Below are 16842 nucleotides of genomic sequence, written 5' to 3'. Positions count from 1 at the left end.
GCGAAAACGTGGGAAACATTGCATTCGAAATGCTTGTGAATTTTCCAGTTGCCCAGTGAGTGTCGACAGAACACGTAAATCCTCTGCTCCAACGTATGAGACGTAACGATTGCTGCAATTTGTTCTTGCGTCATGTGTCAGCATTCTTCGATAGTCTGTTACGAGCTTAGCACGATAAGTTTGTAGACAGCATCCAGGCGACGTTTTATTAGTTACAGCTCCATGCAGCGAGTGCACAACAGTAAAGGACATGAGTCAATGTGCAGTTGTGTATCGTGGAAGGTTTACAAACGTCTTGTGAGCCCGGATAGCTCAGTCGGTAGAGCATTAGGCTTTTAACCTAAGGGTCCAGGGTTCAAGTCCCTGTCCGGGCGGAAATTTTAATACTTTGGTAGTGATTCGTCTAGTAGAGGTGGAAACACTACGGAAAAGAATGCAACTACGCCGTTTCCTGACACCACAGTGCTTTAAACGGTAGCAGTTGCATGTGTCGGCAGAACTCGCGCTACCGGCAGTCGTGGCCGAGTGGTTAAGGCGTCTGACTCGAAATCAGATTCCCTCTGGGAGCGTAGGTTCGAGTCCTACCGGCTGCGTGCGATTTTGCGTAAAGAGCAGCAAATATTTTCACACACGTGAACGCGGATGCAAACCAATGACGCCACTCTCAACAAGACGAAAATTTAAGAATACTGAGTTTCGCAACGGCCGCTGCTTCCTGTGGCTACCGGTTCACCTCGCACTGACGCTGGGACTGCAGAAAGCCGTCGCAGGCCCACGAGTGCGCTCCCGTCATTTTCTCGCGCCGACGCCGAGTTTGTGAGTACACAGATGTGCTTGGAAGTGTTGGACAGAGCGAACATTCATTTCTTTTTAAGAATCGAAATTCAGTCATTCGAGTGCGGCAAAAGCAATGGTGCAGCGTTTCTTTTGTTAAGATCTCGCAGCTACTTGCAAGTATGTCCACCGCTTAAGACGACAGAAAAGCAGCGTCAGCGGTGCGTCAGTGGGAAGTCGGTGAAGTCGCCATTGGAGCCATAAGCCAGTAATTACGACATGTGAATCACTCGCACACCACGCAGCTGTACGGTAGCTCAGTCGGTAGAGCGTTAGGTTTTCAACCAAAGGGTGTTGGGTTGAAGCCCCTGTCTGGGCGAAAATTAATACACTTTCGTAACGGCTAATGTGCTGGCAATGGAAACACTAGAGAAAAGAGTGAGGCCACGCCGCTTTCTGCCATCGGATTGCTTCTAAAGATGTCACTTTCACTTGTCGGAAGTCGATATTGCCACAGGCAGTCGTGGCCGAGTGGTTAATGGCAGCTGATGGTCGCCGGCTTACCTTACAGAATCAAATAACCCATGAACTTACCTGCTACTATGAGACCTTATATGCTGTGGCTGATTCTGATCCGGTTGATAATGACGAGATTTTAACTGCTATCCCATCAGTTTTAACAGAGGACCATAATACGGAATTTTTAGCTCCTTTTACTGCAGACGAAATTTCAGCTTTTATTGCTTGTTCACCATCTCACAAATCTCCTGGTCCGGATGGCCTTCCTAAGGAGTTTTTTGTTCGCTTTTGGCCTATTATAGGGCCTGTTTTTACGGATATAGTAAATGAAATTTTGAATGGTGGCTCAATTCCAGCCGATTTCAAGAGAGGTACGGTTGTCCTGATACCGAAAGCTGCTGGTTTGAAGACAGCTAGTGACTTTCGTCCTTTAACCCTTTTAAATTTTGATTATAAGACGGCTGCTAGGGCTGTTAATGCACGTCTATCCCTCTTGCTTACACCTGTGATAACTCCTTGTCAAAGCTGCTTTCCGGGGCGCTCCATCTTGACGCCTCTGGCGGGGTATCGTGATATTGTGTCGATTGTCGCTGTCACCAATATTTCCTGTGCGCTTTTATTTGTTGATTTTAGTAAGGCTTTTGATCGTGTGTCCCATTCGTTTTTAGAGCTTCTGCTGCGCCGACTCGGTTTTAATGAAACGGCGCTGCTGGTACTTAAGAATATGACGACTGGCATTTCTGCTAAGATTGACATTAATGGCCAGCTGACGAAGGTCATTGATATTAAACGTGGCGTCCCGCAAGGTAGCCCTTTATCCATGACCCTTTATGCTCTCTCCCTTCAACCACTCCTCACACGTCTCAACTCGACACTTCGTGGTCTTACGATCTCTGGGGTTACCCAGACAGCAACAGCTTATGCTGATGATTTGGTTGTTTTGCTTCGTTCCGCCGCAGAAGTGCCGCTGTTGAAAATGGAACTAGATAAATTTTCTGCAGCCTCAGGTTCTCGTATTAACCCCCGTAAAAGCAAACTCCTGAATTTGCGGGGCTTTGAACGTGTGGTTATTCCGTGGGTTATGGCTGTTGAACACCATACACATTTAGGTATCTATCTTGAACGGTGTCCTCTTCGTATGGCTGCAAAAAATTGGCAAGTGGCCATTTCCAAGCTTCAAGGTGTTTTATTCGAACACTCATGGCGTTCGATACCGCTACTGCAAAAAAAGCGTGTATTAGACACTTATGTTTTATGTAAAGTATATTACGTTGCTCAGTTGTTTCCGCTTCCCCGAATGCAGGGTGCAAAAATGGTCCAGCTTATTAACAGATATATTTGGCGGGGGCACATTTTTAAATTACGTTGTGATGTTTTTACGAAGCCGCGTCTTGAGGGCGGCTTGTCGTTCACCGATGTCCGTGTCAAGGCTGCTGCCCTTTATGTTAAGCGAACCCTCCATCTTTTATTTTCTGAGTCCCCGACTGTTACTTCGCGATTACTCCATGTCGTTCGTCCTGAGAGCTTGTCACCGCCTATTAACGTAGGGTCTCTAAATGCGAAGCTACGACATGTTCGGGACTTCTACATTGAGATTAGTTACCTGGATCTCCACTTACAACGTCGTCCTGTTTTTACTACGCGAACACTGCTTGCCAAATGGCACAGGTCGTTTTCTTCCAACCCGATTGTTTTGCAGTATCCCCGTTTTAATTGGCGTAACATATGGACGAATATTAGCTTACCCGTTCATTCAGCAACTGTTGCCTCCCTATGGTATAAGGTGGTTAATCAGCTGATTCCTACGAACGTACGACTTCATCGTATAGGTTTATGTGTCTCTCCGCTTTGTCAAACGTGTGGTTGTGTTGATACGCTCCCACACCGATTTACCTGCGCTGACCGTCTTCGCATGTGGTACTGGCTGCGCCGACAATTGGCGTTACTCACCAGGAGTTCGGAATCGGCATTTACAACTGATATCCTCTGCTGGCCGGACACGGTTTTTTATCCCCGGACAAAGAACAACACCATTATGTGGCTTCTTGGCCGTTACATTTTTGCAGTGGTTGATGGTGATGGTCTTTCCGATTTTATTTCGTTTATTGGTTACATGCTTCATGAGTACTGGACGCAAAAATCTTTCCCACATCTTAAGAGGGACTTTGCGAATATGCTTAGTATTGTTTTCGAAAAGCAGGGGATTGGTTAAGTTTCCACTTCTATTGATAATTACTGCGCCAGATGCATTAATGGCACCGGTATAGGGGCATACTGATCTCACTTCATGATACGGAAGACATTCTCGCTAGTTCTTAGTTCTTTTACCTTCCTGCCAAGCTTTTACCTGTTTGGATAGACGACGCATCATGACCCCCGTGTCCACATATAAGTATCATAAGACTCTGAACCAAGGACAATTACTACGTCTTGGTGCGACTGTGCTTCAGTGCAGGGAGGAGGAGACGTCATGGCCAGGCCTCGGGATTCGACCCCTGCCCAACACGCCTCCACCGAGCTGCAAGGAGACAAAAAAAAAGATAAAAAAAAAGTGGTTAAGGCGTTAAAAAAAATGGATAAGGCAAAAAAAAAAATGGATAAGGCATCGGTCTCCTAAACCGGGGATTGTGGGTTCGAGTATAAAAAAAAAAAAAAAAAAAAGTGGTTAAGGCGTCTGACTTGAAATCAGATTCCCTCTGGGAGCGTAGGTTCGAGTCCTGCCGACTGCGAAAATTTTCTCGCTCTCAGAAGAAGGACGTTCAGCTGCATCCTAGCGGTTGCGTCTCCACTAAACACGTGGATCGCCAGCAATGTGCAGGGTGCAGCGCTACAGTCGCGCCCAGAAGCCACAGCTCATCTCCTCGTCTCACAGCCGTCCACCAGGTGTCAGTGCAAGTGTCACCTCTCTGGGCAGTGCAGATGTGTCCATTTTAGCTTGCAGACGATGACGTGTAGCAATTTATGAGCTAGCGCAAGTCAAATGTTTTACCGTGTGTATCTGCTAGATGCTGCCTCTCACACGCTGGAGAGGCTCACTGCTTCTTGTGTCTCGTTCTTTGCACACGAGTTGCACGTGGCATCGATATAGCACAGGTTTTCTAGCGTCAGCGAAGTCAATATTACATGAATCGAGTCGAAGTGTTTGCTTGTTACGATGATGGAAGCAGAAGAAATGTGTGTGGTACTTCACTGCATCTGCTGCTCGCCTTTCAGCGTCCCTGTGTCTTATCAGATGAAGATGACTGTGAAATTGGCGACGGGGCAGAGGTCAACGAAGACGTGCAAAACAGAGACGTTCAACGTCAGCCGAAATAGCTCAGTTGGGAGAGCGTTAGACTGAAGATCTAAAGGTCCCTGGTTCGATCCCGGGTTTCGGCATGCATTCGTTTTGAAGCTGACGCCAATGGAATTGCTCTGAGTTTGTGATAATGTAACTACCGCCGAGAACAAAAATGACTCCCTCCTGTAGCTGTTCTGGTTGTCCAGTGCATGCCATAAGAGGAACACAGTAGGCAAATGCCTGGGAAGCAAGAAAATAAAAAAAAAGTCCTACCTATTGCGTTCCCTTTTTTGTGTCAGGACGTGAAGAACGTCTCCAACGGAACCGTGAAATGAGCGAAAACGTGGGAAACATTGCATTCGAAATGCTTGTGAATTTTCCAGTTGCCCAGTGAGTGTCGACAGAACACGTAAATCCTCTGCTCCAACGTATGAGACGTAACGATTGCTGCAATTTGTTCTTGCGTCATGTGTCAGCATTCTTCGATAGTCTGTTACGAGCTTAGCACGATAAGTTTGTAGACAGCATCCAGGCGACGTTTTATTAGTTACAGCTCCATGCAGCGAGTGCACAACAGTAAAGGACATGAGTCAATGTGCAGTTGTGTATCGTGGAAGGTTTACAAACGTCTTGTGAGCCCGGATAGCTCAGTCGGTAGAGCATTAGGCTTTTAACCTAAGGGTCCAGGGTTCAAGTCCCTGTCCGGGCGGAAATTTTAATACTTTGGTAGTGATTCGTCTAGTAGAGGTGGAAACACTACGGAAAAGAATGCAACTACGCCGTTTCCTGACACCACAGTGCTTTAAACGGTAGCAGTTGCATGTGTCGGCAGAACTCGCGCTACCGGCAGTCGTGGCCGAGTGGTTAAGGCGTCTGACTCGAAATCAGATTCCCTCTGGGAGCGTAGGTTCGAGTCCTACCGGCTGCGTGCGATTTTGCGTAAAGAGCAGCAAATATTTTCACACACGTGAACGCGGATGCAAACCAATGACGCCACTCTCAACAAGACGAAAATTTAAGAATACTGAGTTTTGCAACGGCCGCTGCTTCCTGTGGCTACCGGTTCACCTCGCACTGACGCTGGGACTGCAGAAAGCCGTCGCAGGCCCACGAGTGCGCTCCCGTCATTTTCTCGCGCCGACGCCGAGTTTGTGAGTACACAGATGTGCTTGGAAGTGTTGGACAGAGCGAACATTCATTTCTTTTTAAGAATCGAAATTCAGTCATTCGAGTGCGGCAAAAGCAATGGTGCAGCGTTTCTTTTGTTAAGATCTCGCAGCTACTTGCAAGTATGTCCACCGCTTAAGACGACAGAAAAGCAGCGTCAGCGGTGCGTCAGTGGGAAGTCGGTGAAGTCGCCATTGGAGCCATAAGCCAGTAATTACGACATGTGAATCACTCGCACACCACGCAGCTGTACGGTAGCTCAGTCGGTAGAGCGTTAGGTTTTCAACCAAAGGGTGTTGGGTTGAAGCCCCTGTCTGGGCGAAAATTAATACACTTTCGTAACGGCTAATGTGCTGGCAATGGAAACACTAGAGAAAAGAGTGAGGCCACGCCGCTTTCTGCCATCGGATTGCTTCTAAAGATGTCACTTTCACTTGTCGGAAGTCGATATTGCCACAGGCAGTCGTGGCCGAGTGGTTAATGGCAGCTGATGGTCGCCGGCTTACCTTACAGAATCAAATAACCCATGAACTTACCTGCTACTATGAGACCTTATATGCTGTGGCTGATTCTGATCCGGTTGATAATGACGAGATTTTAACTGCTATCCCATCAGTTTTAACAGAGGACCATAATACGGAATTTTTAGCTCCTTTTACTGCAGACGAAATTTCAGCTTTTATTGCTTGTTCACCATCTCACAAATCTCCTGGTCCGGATGGCCTTCCTAAGGAGTTTTTTGTTCGCTTTTGGCCTATTATAGGGCCTGTTTTTACGGATATAGTAAATGAAATTTTGAATGGTGGCTCAATTCCAGCCGATTTCAAGAGAGGTACGGTTGTCCTGATACCGAAAGCTGCTGGTTTGAAGACAGCTAGTGACTTTCGTCCTTTAACCCTTTTAAATTTTGATTATAAGACGGCTGCTAGGGCTGTTAATGCACGTCTATCCCTCTTGCTTACACCTGTGATAACTCCTTGTCAAAGCTGCTTTCCGGGGCGCTCCATCTTGACGCCTCTGGCGGGGTATCGTGATATTGTGTCGATTGTCGCTGTCACCAATATTTCCTGTGCGCTTTTATTTGTTGATTTTAGTAAGGCTTTTGATCGTGTGTCCCATTCGTTTTTAGAGCTTCTGCTGCGCCGACTCGGTTTTAATGAAAAGGCGCTGCTGGTACTTAAGAATATGACGACTGGCATTTCTGCTAAGATTGACATTAATGGCCAGCTGACGAAGGTCATTGATATTAAACGTGGCGTCCCGCAAGGTAGCCCTTTATCCATGACCCTTTATGCTCTCTCCCTTCAACCACTCCTCACACGTCTCAACTCGACACTTCGTGGTCTTACGATCTCTGGGGTTACCCAGACAGCAACAGCTTATGCTGATGATTTGGTTGTTTTGCTTCGTTCCGCCGCAGAAGTGCCGCTGTTGAAAATGGAACTAGATAAATTTTCTGCAGCCTCAGGTTCTCGTATTAACCCCCGTAAAAGCAAACTCCTGAATTTGCGGGGCTTTGAACGTGTGGTTATTCCGTGGGTTATGGCTGTTGAACACCATACACATTTAGGTATCTATCTTGAACGGTGTCCTCTTCGTATGGCTGCAAAAAATTGGCAAGTGGCCATTTCCAAGCTTCAAGGTGTATTATTCGAACACTCATGGCGTTCGATACCGCTACTGCAAAAAAAGCGTGTATTAGACACTTATGTTTTATGTAAAGTATATTACGTTGCTCAGTTGTTTCCGCTTCCCCGAATGCAGGGTGCAAAAATGGTCCAGCTTATTAACAGATATATTTGGCGGGGGCACATTTTTAAATTACGTTGTGATGTTTTTACGAAGCCGCGTCTTGAGGGCGGCTTGTCGTTCACCGATGTCCGTGTCAAGGCTGCTGCCCTTTATGTTAAGCGAACCCTCCATCTTTTATTTTCTGAGTCCCCGACTGTTACTTCGCGATTACTCCATGTCGTTCGTCCTGAGAGCTTGTCACCGCCTATTAACGTAGGGTCTCTAAATGCGAAGCTACGACATGTTCGGGACTTCTACATTGAGATTAGTTACCTGGATCTCCACTTACAACGTCGTCCTGTTTTTACTACGCGAACACTGCTTGCCAAATGGCACAGGTCGTTTTCTTCCAACCCGATTGTTTTGCAGTATCCCCGTTTTAATTGGCGTAACATATGGACGAATATTAGCTTACCCGTTCATTCAGCAACTGTTGCCTCCCTATGGTATAAGGTGGTTAATCAGCTGATTCCTACGAACGTACGACTTCATCGTATAGGTTTATGTGTCTCTCCGCTTTGTCAAACGTGTGGTTGTGTTGATACGCTCCCACACCGATTTACCTGCGCTGACCGTCTTCGCATGTGGTACTGGCTGCGCCGACAATTGGCGTTACTCACCAGGAGTTCGGAATCGGCATTTACAACTGATATCCTCTGCTGGCCGGACACGGTTTTTTATCCCCGGACAAAGAACAACACCATTATGTGGCTTCTTGGCCGTTACATTTTTGCAGTGGTTGATGGTGATGGTCTTTCCGATTTTATTTCGTTTATTGGTTACATGCTTCATGAGTACTGGACGCAAAAATCTTTCCCACATCTTAAGAGGGACTTTGCGAATATGCTTAGTATTGTTTTCGAAAAGCAGGGGATTGGTTAAGTTTCCACTTCTATTGATAATTACTGCGCCAGATGCATTAATGGCACCGGTATAGGGGCATACTGATCTCACTTCATGATACGGAAGACATTCTCGCTAGTTCTTAGTTCTTTTACCTTCCTGCCAAGCTTTTACCTGTTTGGATAGACGACGCATCATGACCCCCGTGTCCACATATAAGTATCATAAGACTCTGAACCAAGGACAATTACTACGTCTTGGTGCGACTGTGCTTCAGTGCAGGGAGGAGGAGACGTCATGGCCAGGCCTCGGGATTCGACCCCTGCCCAACACGCCTCCACCGAGCTGCAAGGAGACAAAAAAAAAGATAAAAAAAAAGTGGTTAAGGCGTTAAAAAAAAATGGATAAGGCAAAAAAAAAAAATGGATAAGGCATCGGTCTCCTAAACCGGGGATTGTGGGTTCGAGTATAAAAAAAAAAAAAAAAAAAAAAGTGGTTAAGGCGTCTGACTTGAAATCAGATTCCCTCTGGGAGCGTAGGTTCGAGTCCTGCCGACTGCGAAAATTTTCTCGCTCTCAGAAGAAGGACGTTCAGCTGCATCCTAGCGGTTGCGTCTCCACTAAACACGTGGATCGCCAGCAATGTGCAGGGTGCAGCGCTACAGTCGCGCCCAGAAGCCACAGCTCATCTCCTCGTCTCACAGCCGTCCACCAGGTGTCAGTGCAAGTGTCACCTCTCTGGGCAGTGCAGATGTGTCCATTTTAGCTTGCAGACGATGACGTGTAGCAATTTATGAGCTAGCGCAAGTCAAATGTTTTACCGTGTGTATCTGCTAGATGCTGCCTCTCACACGCTGGAGAGGCTCACTGCTTCTTGTGTCTCGTTCTTTGCACACGAGTTGCACGTGGCATCGATATAGCACAGGTTTTCTAGCGTCAGCGAAGTCAATATTACATGAATCGAGTCGAAGTGTTTGCTTGTTACGATGATGGAAGCAGAAGAAATGTGTGTGGTACTTCACTGCATCTGCTGCTCGCCTTTCAGCGTCCCTGTGTCTTATCAGATGAAGATGACTGTGAAATTGGCGACGGGGCAGAGGTCAACGAAGACGTGCAAAACAGAGACGTTCAACGTCAGCCGAAATAGCTCAGTTGGGAGAGCGTTAGACTGAAGATCTAAAGGTCCCTGGTTCGATCCCGGGTTTCGGCATGCATTCGTTTTGAAGCTGACGCCAATGGAATTGCTCTGAGTTTGTGATAATGTAACTACCGCCGAGAACAAAAATGACTCCCTCCTGTAGCTGTTCTGGTTGTCCAGTGCATGCCATAAGAGGAACACAGTAGGCAAATGCCTGGGAAGCAAGAAAATAAAAAAAAAGTCCTACCTATTGCGTTCCCTTTTTTGTGTCAGGACGTGAAGAACGTCTCCAACGGAACCGTGAAATGAGCGAAAACGTGGGAAACATTGCATTCGAAATGCTTGTGAATTTTCCAGTTGCCCAGTGAGTGTCGACAGAACACGTAAATCCTCTGCTCCAACGTATGAGACGTAACGATTGCTGCAATTTGTTCTTGCGTCATGTGTCAGCATTCTTCGATAGTCTGTTACGAGCTTAGCACGATAAGTTTGTAGACAGCATCCAGGCGACGTTTTATTAGTTACAGCTCCATGCAGCGAGTGCACAACAGTAAAGGACATGAGTCAATGTGCAGTTGTGTATCGTGGAAGGTTTACAAACGTCTTGTGAGCCCGGATAGCTCAGTCGGTAGAGCATTAGGCTTTTAACCTAAGGGTCCAGGGTTCAAGTCCCTGTCCGGGCGGAAATTTTAATACTTTGGTAGTGATTCGTCTAGTAGAGGTGGAAACACTACGGAAAAGAATGCAACTACGCCGTTTCCTGACACCACAGTGCTTTAAACGGTAGCAGTTGCATGTGTCGGCAGAACTCGCGCTACCGGCAGTCGTGGCCGAGTGGTTAAGGCGTCTGACTCGAAATCAGATTCCCTCTGGGAGCGTAGGTTCGAGTCCTACCGGCTGCGTGCGATTTTGCGTAAAGAGCAGCAAATATTTTCACACACGTGAACGCGGATGCAAACCAATGACGCCACTCTCAACAAGACGAAAATTTAAGAATACTGAGTTTCGCAACGGCCGCTGCTTCCTGTGGCTACCGGTTCACCTCGCACTGACGCTGGGACTGCAGAAAGCCGTCGCAGGCCCACGAGTGCGCTCCCGTCATTTTCTCGCGCCGACGCCGAGTTTGTGAGTACACAGATGTGCTTGGAAGTGTTGGACAGAGCGAACATTCATTTCTTTTTAAGAATCGCAATTCAATCATTCGAGTGCGGCAAAAGCAGTGGTGCAGCGTTTCTTTTCTTATGATCTCGCAGCTGCTTGGAAGTATGTCCATCGTTTAAGACGACAGAAAAGTAGCGTCAGCGGTGCGTCAGTGGGAAGTCGGTGAAGTCGCCATTGGAGCCATAAGCCAGCAATTACGACATGCGAATCACTCGGACACCACGCAGCTGTACGATAATGCTCGTGCGTGGGCCCGCATAGCTCAGTCGGCAGAGCGGTAGGTTCTCAATCAAATGGTCCTGGGTTCAAGTCCCTGTCTGGGCGAAAATTATTACATTTTGGAAACGGCCAATGGAAACCTTACAGAAATGAGTGAGGCCACGCCGCTTTCTGCCATCAGATTGCTTCTAAAGATGGCAGTTTCCGTTGTCGGGAGACATTTCCGCCACCAGCAGTCGTGGCCGAGTGGTTGCGGCGAGCGGACGTGCCCGTCGCGAGCTCCGCTAGCAGCTGTGTTTACATCGTTGGTCGCCGTGGTTTGCAGCGGCCTGGTGTCTTTACTCAGCGTGTTTCTTCTCTTTTTGTAAGTTGTAAAGGATTCATTGTGAAAAATGGTGACGTACAACCGGTGTAATACTATTCAGTTGTTGTTTGATCGCGAATTTCCGCGTCCCACGGCTTTTGAAATCCATCATTGGATCAGATCGGAATTGCAAATTGACCCAGCTTTGCTAGATGGTGTACATTTAGATTTTATTGTTAATTCGGTGTTCTTGAAAATTCTTGATAGTGAACTATGTGAGCGTTTGGTGGCCGTCAACGGCGGGGTTCGGAAATTTAAACATGCTGACGGAAATATTAGTGATGTTAAAGTGCTACATGCCGGTTATGGTATTCGTAACGTGAAAGTTTTCCATCTGCCATTTGAAGTGCCCTTAGATGAAATTCGCCGTGCATTAAGTTTATATGGGACTATCTTTGCTGTCACTAAAGATTATTGGTCGTCCGCGTATGTTTATCAATGTGATAACGGTGTACGTACAGTACGGATGGACTTAAAAAAACACATTCCGTCCTTTGTTATCATAGGCGGCCATAGGGCCTTCATTTCCTACACCGGCCAACCTCCAACGTGCTCTCTCTGCCATTCCACTGAACATATGCGGAATTCTTGTCCCCGACGGCGCCCTGTGCAGTTGCCCCTAGACAACTCAGGTAGTTACGCGGGTGCCCTCCTTAGAGGTTCTCCGCCACCGGCTGAGTCGCTAGATCGTGATCCGGTTGTAGTGGGTATGTCTGTTCTTTCTAGTGTACCTGTTGTTCCACGTACGCCTGTTGTTGACACTGTCCCTGACATTAGCACTGAATGTCGTCCGACCAACCGTTCTGCTCCGTTGCAGGAGACGACTTCCGCGGCTTCGCTTGTTGATGAACGTGTTCAGAGCGTTCCGGAATCAGGTGCTCTTACTGCCGCAGCTTGCGAGACCGAGCCTGCCTCCCCGGTTCTCCAGTGTCAAACGCCCTCCCCATGTGATGTTGCAACTTCAGTGTCTGTTGTGTCGGACATCCCTACTGGGGATTGCGCACCTACTGCCACTCCTGACAAGGTCGCGGACTCCAACCCATCCCCCAGTAACATTGCTGCTCCAGCGAATACCTTGCGCATTTCTCCACCTCACGCGGAGAATTTGGTTATGGATGTAGAACCGCACTCTGTGGCCTCAGTGGGGAACGTAAAAACTAAGTTGCGGGACACTGACTTTGCCTCGCAGCGAGAAAAACGCGTTCGCGAGCAAAGTCAGCAACTTAAGGGTATGCTAGGAAAGGGTACCGGCGGCCGGGAAATTTCGCCCCCGTCGAAAAAGATTAGTACTGATACGGCTTCTCGTAAACAGCGCAATTCGCAGACTCGCGCGTCAAGGAAAACCCCGTCGGGAGACACTACCGGCGGCAGTCTGTCGGACGGCGACACGACAACTCCTGCGCCGCTCTCCTGGGCGGACGATGTTGACATGTAACTGCCACGGTAGCCTGCTTTCCGTCTCCGGTGAGTCTGCGCCTTCTCGGTGACTCCCATTCCAACATTTATCTCTGTGCCCTACACCCATGCGTCCTATAGCTACATGGTTAAAATAGCCACCTTAAATATCACCTGTATTGCGGCTCCTCAGAAATTGCAAGTGTTGGCGAATTTTATCCAACATTGTCGGTACGATTTTATTTTTCTGCAGGAAGTGAGCGTTGTGTCCCTTGATGTTTTAACGGGGTATTCCGCCATTTTTAATGTCGACCCGGAAGCTAGGTGTGGTACCGCTATCTTATATAAGTCTGCAGAAGAGCCGACGCGAGTCAAACGACTACCGACCGGCAGAGGAATCTCGTGCGTTATCGGAGGACTGCAACTAGTTAACATTTACGCTCCGTCTGGCACCAGTTTAAAGAGGGCGAGAGCGAGATTTTTCATTGAAGATGTACCCACCTTGATTGGTAGCCCGACGCTGCCCGTCGTATTGGGGGGCGATTTTAATTGTGTGGTTGCGGACGCTGACCAGTTTCCCACGGCTCATAAGTGCGTCGACCTTGATCGTCTGATTGCAAGCTTCCAGTTAGCAGATGTGTGGCGTGTTCTCTATCCTCAACGGCAAGTCTTTACGTATTTCTATCGCAATGGGGCTAGTAGACTTGATAGGCTCTATGTGTCGACCTGCATAGCAGATCACCTAATTAGTGCCGACGTCGCCCCTGTCTGTTTTTCCGATCACTGCGCCTTCTTCTGCGACCTTCGCGCGCCGCAACTCCGCCAGTTCCGTCGATCTCGGGTGTGGAAGTTTAACGTGACCCATGTCCGTGCCCCCTCGTTGCGTCGACAGATTCACGATACGCTTTCTTCCTGCGGCGAAAAGCTGGCTAACTATGCCTCAGTTGTCGATTGGTGGGTTCACCTGGCCAAACCGTCTATCCGTACTGTTTTAAAGTGTTTTAGCGCCGAAGCTGCGCTGTGGAAACATAGAACCACTGAATATTATTATCAGATTTTAAAGGATGCCGTCTCTTTACCGGATATTGTAGACGAGCAATTTCTGATTCAGTTAAAAACTGTCAAAGCTCAAATTTTTAAATTGCAAGCCCAAGACTTTCAGGGCTCCTTACTTAGGAGTCGTTGTGTAGGGACCTTTGATGAGTCACCGACTATTCATCATATCGAAAGAGAGCGGAGACGGGGTGCTACTAAATTTATTCGGTCTCTTAGACTGGAGACTGGGGAGCGTCTAACCACAGAGAGGGACATACGTGCGCATATTTTTGCCCATTTTAATGCCGCGTTTCAACGTAGCGACCACGATAGGGCGGCCGCCCATGTACTCATGGGTGAAATGCGGAACCTGCTCACACGTGAGGACAATGACACCCTCCTTTCCGCCATCACGACGGAGGAGCTGAGCGATGCACTCAGATCGTCTGCTCGCAACAAGTCCCCAGGCCCTGACGGAATTCCTTTAGAATTCTACCTCGAGTTCTGGGATCTCTTAGAACCTATCCTCACAAAGGTCGCAAATGAATTGTTGAGTGGCCTTCCGTGTCCGGCAGAGTTTCTAGAGGGTATAGTCATTCTTCTCCCTAAGACCGCTGGGGCTGATACAGTTGAAAACTTTCGCCCGATCACGCTGTTAAACAGTGACTACAAGCTTTTCAGCAAATGCGTCGCAACCAGGCTGCACACTGTGATGCGAAAAATCATTAGCCCTTTCCAGATGTGCGCTGTGGCAGGGAGGGGTATCCTTGCCGCCGTGAGCACGTATAGGGACGTCGTGGCTCACACTGCTGCCACACGGACTCCAGGGGCGATTCTCTCGATTGATTTTAAGAAGGCTTTTGATCGGATTAACCACGATTACCTCTTTGCATTGTTAGGTCACATCGGCTTTCATATGAACTTTGTTTCCGCCCTTAAAAATGTCCTAACGAGAGCGTCTTCTCGCATTCTGATAAATGGCACCCTTTCGGCTCCCTTTGGGATTGCACGGTCTGTGCGGCAAGGGTGTCCCCTCTCTATGTCCCTCTTTGTTATCGCTCTTGACCCCCTCCTCCGCCGAATTGGGCGCACTGTCAGTGGGATCGATGTAGAGGGTGTACGGGCGTCGTGCGTTGCGTACGCCGACGATGTCGGCGTCTTTATACGACAAGAAAAGGACATCCCTTTAGTTAAACCTGTGTTCAGTCTTTTTGCCCAGGCTACAGGTGCGGAACTGAACCCGCATAAAACGGTGCTACTCCCAATAGGTGCCTGTCGCAACTATGCTGCCGATTCATGGTATACCATAGCTGCCTCCCACATGTTGCTCGGCATTCACTTCTTTGCTTGCCCCGTAAAGATGGCGGCTCATAACTGGCGCCGTATTTCGACAACTGTCAAGGGTCTCATGGTTCGTCACGCCACCCGGCACTTACATCTTCTACAGCGTGTCGAGTTGATCAACGTTCACATTCTGGCTAAAGCGTGGTATGTGGCTCAAGTACTCAACGTCCCACCTCCGTTGGCACGCACGATCAGCCAAGCAGCACACTGGCTGCTGTGGCGTGGTCATATTTTCAAGGTGAAGCTTGCCACATGTACCCAGCCTCCGTCTCGCGGAGGCCTGGGTCTCGTCGATGTCAGAAAGAAATGTTCTGCCCTGCTTGTCAACCGACTTGCCACCATTGTAGAGAACAGCCCTCGCAGTACGACGGCTGCCCTCTTCCGCGCCCATGAGCCCCTTTCTGACAGTGCACCGATCAATGTCTCGCGAATACCTTACAAGCTTGCTGTCTTCAGAGATTTTTTCTTGTCCCGAAGTTATCATGTTTCACTAGCTCGCGACCGCAGGACGCGGTCTGCAACTTCTTTGTATCATGAGATGGTCGGTTTGCCACCACCGAACGCCTTAGTACGTCAATATCCCCACAACAACTGGGTTCTTGTTTGGCAAAACGTCAGCAACAAGTTGTTATCGCCAGAAGTGCGAAGCACGTGGTATACGGTTATTACTCGCACTGTGACTACCAACGATCGGCTGGCGGCTATTCACCTTATTCCGTCCTCTAAATGCGAGTCCTGTGACGAACGGGGTACACTTGAGCATCGTTTTCTTTGCAAAACCACACGAGATGTATGGGCTATTTCCTGCGACATGCTCGCACTCATTAACAGGACTAACAACCGGTCGTTCTCCCCGCTTACGGCTATGATTCCCGACATTAAACCTTTTCCGCAATCTAAACGAAATGCTACAGTGTGGATTCTGGGGCATACCACCTACGCTATATTTGCCAAAAATATCAGTGATCCAGTCGACTACTTGTTTTATCTGTGGGAGCGCCATACAACGCTCCGGAGGACCGCCTCATATCAGAGGTGTTTTCAGCGCTTTTTGCAAATCCCCATTGAACAGCAATTTCGGAAAGTCTTCAATCTGGCACCGACTGTCCTCCAAACTTAATGAAGACGTCGATCGTGGTCCTGAAATGTGAACAGATGTAATAGCGTCTTGACGTTACGAAAGCACTCGGAAACTGAAAACTGAAGAAGAAACTAGAAACACATTGAAATGCAAAACAATGGAATAAGGAATTACTTTCTTTCTTCCTTTTTTCTTGATTGTTTTCATAACCTTCTCTTTTTGCTTTCTTTGACATTGGAACGCACTTTCGTTTTATTTCGAGTGTGAATTGTACTCCCTTTCGAGGGCTTATTCTTCCTCTCTTTCATTTGGTATTTCGATTTCTTCTTTCCTACGGGGATCGCTTGTTTTGAAATTCTATGTTGCCTATTTGCTCGCTTCTTTCCGTGAAGATAGCACATTCACAATCCTCCATTCCTTTCACACTCCTTTCCAAGAGAGGTGTTTGTTTTTCGTTGCCAAATTATGTGCCATTTTATCTCTTTTCCATTATGGATGAATGGAATTTGCTCATTTCTTCTCTCAGGTTCGTTTCCTAAATTCATGTCCCGGTAGAGTTGAGGGCTTCTAAGTTCTTCGTGTTTTTTTTTTTTCTTCTCCCACTGTGCTTCTTGTCGTTCTCTTCCAGCAGGAAACACTGCATTTCTTTAGTTTTGAGGCGATATTTTCGTTTCCTTTGTGGCACTAAATATTATTTCCTCTTTCTCCAGCCACTGAGCTCCAATGTTCTGT

At 47.8% G+C, this 16842-nt stretch overlaps 8 non-coding genes across 8 annotated transcripts; all 8 read left to right on the top strand.

Moving 5' to 3' along the window:
* The first annotated feature begins 301 nt into the window (after positions 1–301).
* Trnak-uuu (transfer RNA lysine (anticodon UUU)) lies at positions 302–374 on the top strand. Its single transcript has one exon. It is a non-coding gene; the product is annotated as a tRNA-Lys (tRNA).
* Positions 375–511: 137 nt separating this feature from the next.
* Trnas-cga (transfer RNA serine (anticodon CGA)) lies at positions 512–593 on the top strand. Its single transcript has one exon. It is a non-coding gene; the product is annotated as a tRNA-Ser (tRNA).
* A 4005-nt stretch (positions 594–4598) lies between these two features.
* Trnaf-gaa (transfer RNA phenylalanine (anticodon GAA)) lies at positions 4599–4671 on the top strand. The gene has a single exon. It is a non-coding gene; the product is annotated as a tRNA-Phe (tRNA).
* Positions 4672–5209: 538 nt separating this feature from the next.
* Trnak-uuu (transfer RNA lysine (anticodon UUU)) lies at positions 5210–5282 on the top strand. Its single transcript has one exon. It is a non-coding gene; the product is annotated as a tRNA-Lys (tRNA).
* Positions 5283–5419: 137 nt separating this feature from the next.
* Positions 5420–5501, top strand: Trnas-cga (transfer RNA serine (anticodon CGA)). The gene has a single exon. It is a non-coding gene; the product is annotated as a tRNA-Ser (tRNA).
* Positions 5502–9510: 4009 nt separating this feature from the next.
* Trnaf-gaa (transfer RNA phenylalanine (anticodon GAA)) lies at positions 9511–9583 on the top strand. The gene has a single exon. It is a non-coding gene; the product is annotated as a tRNA-Phe (tRNA).
* Positions 9584–10121: 538 nt separating this feature from the next.
* On the top strand, positions 10122–10194 carry Trnak-uuu (transfer RNA lysine (anticodon UUU)). The gene has a single exon. It is a non-coding gene; the product is annotated as a tRNA-Lys (tRNA).
* A 137-nt stretch (positions 10195–10331) lies between these two features.
* Trnas-cga (transfer RNA serine (anticodon CGA)) lies at positions 10332–10413 on the top strand. The gene has a single exon. It is a non-coding gene; the product is annotated as a tRNA-Ser (tRNA).
* Positions 10414–16842: the final 6429 nt, after the last annotated feature.

Source organism: Schistocerca nitens, unplaced genomic scaffold, assembly GCF_023898315.1.
Source record: "Schistocerca nitens isolate TAMUIC-IGC-003100 unplaced genomic scaffold, iqSchNite1.1 HiC_scaffold_385, whole genome shotgun sequence".
Lineage (NCBI taxonomy): Eukaryota > Metazoa > Arthropoda > Insecta > Orthoptera > Acrididae > Schistocerca > Schistocerca nitens.
This window is presented reverse-complemented; position numbering and strand designations above follow the sequence as displayed.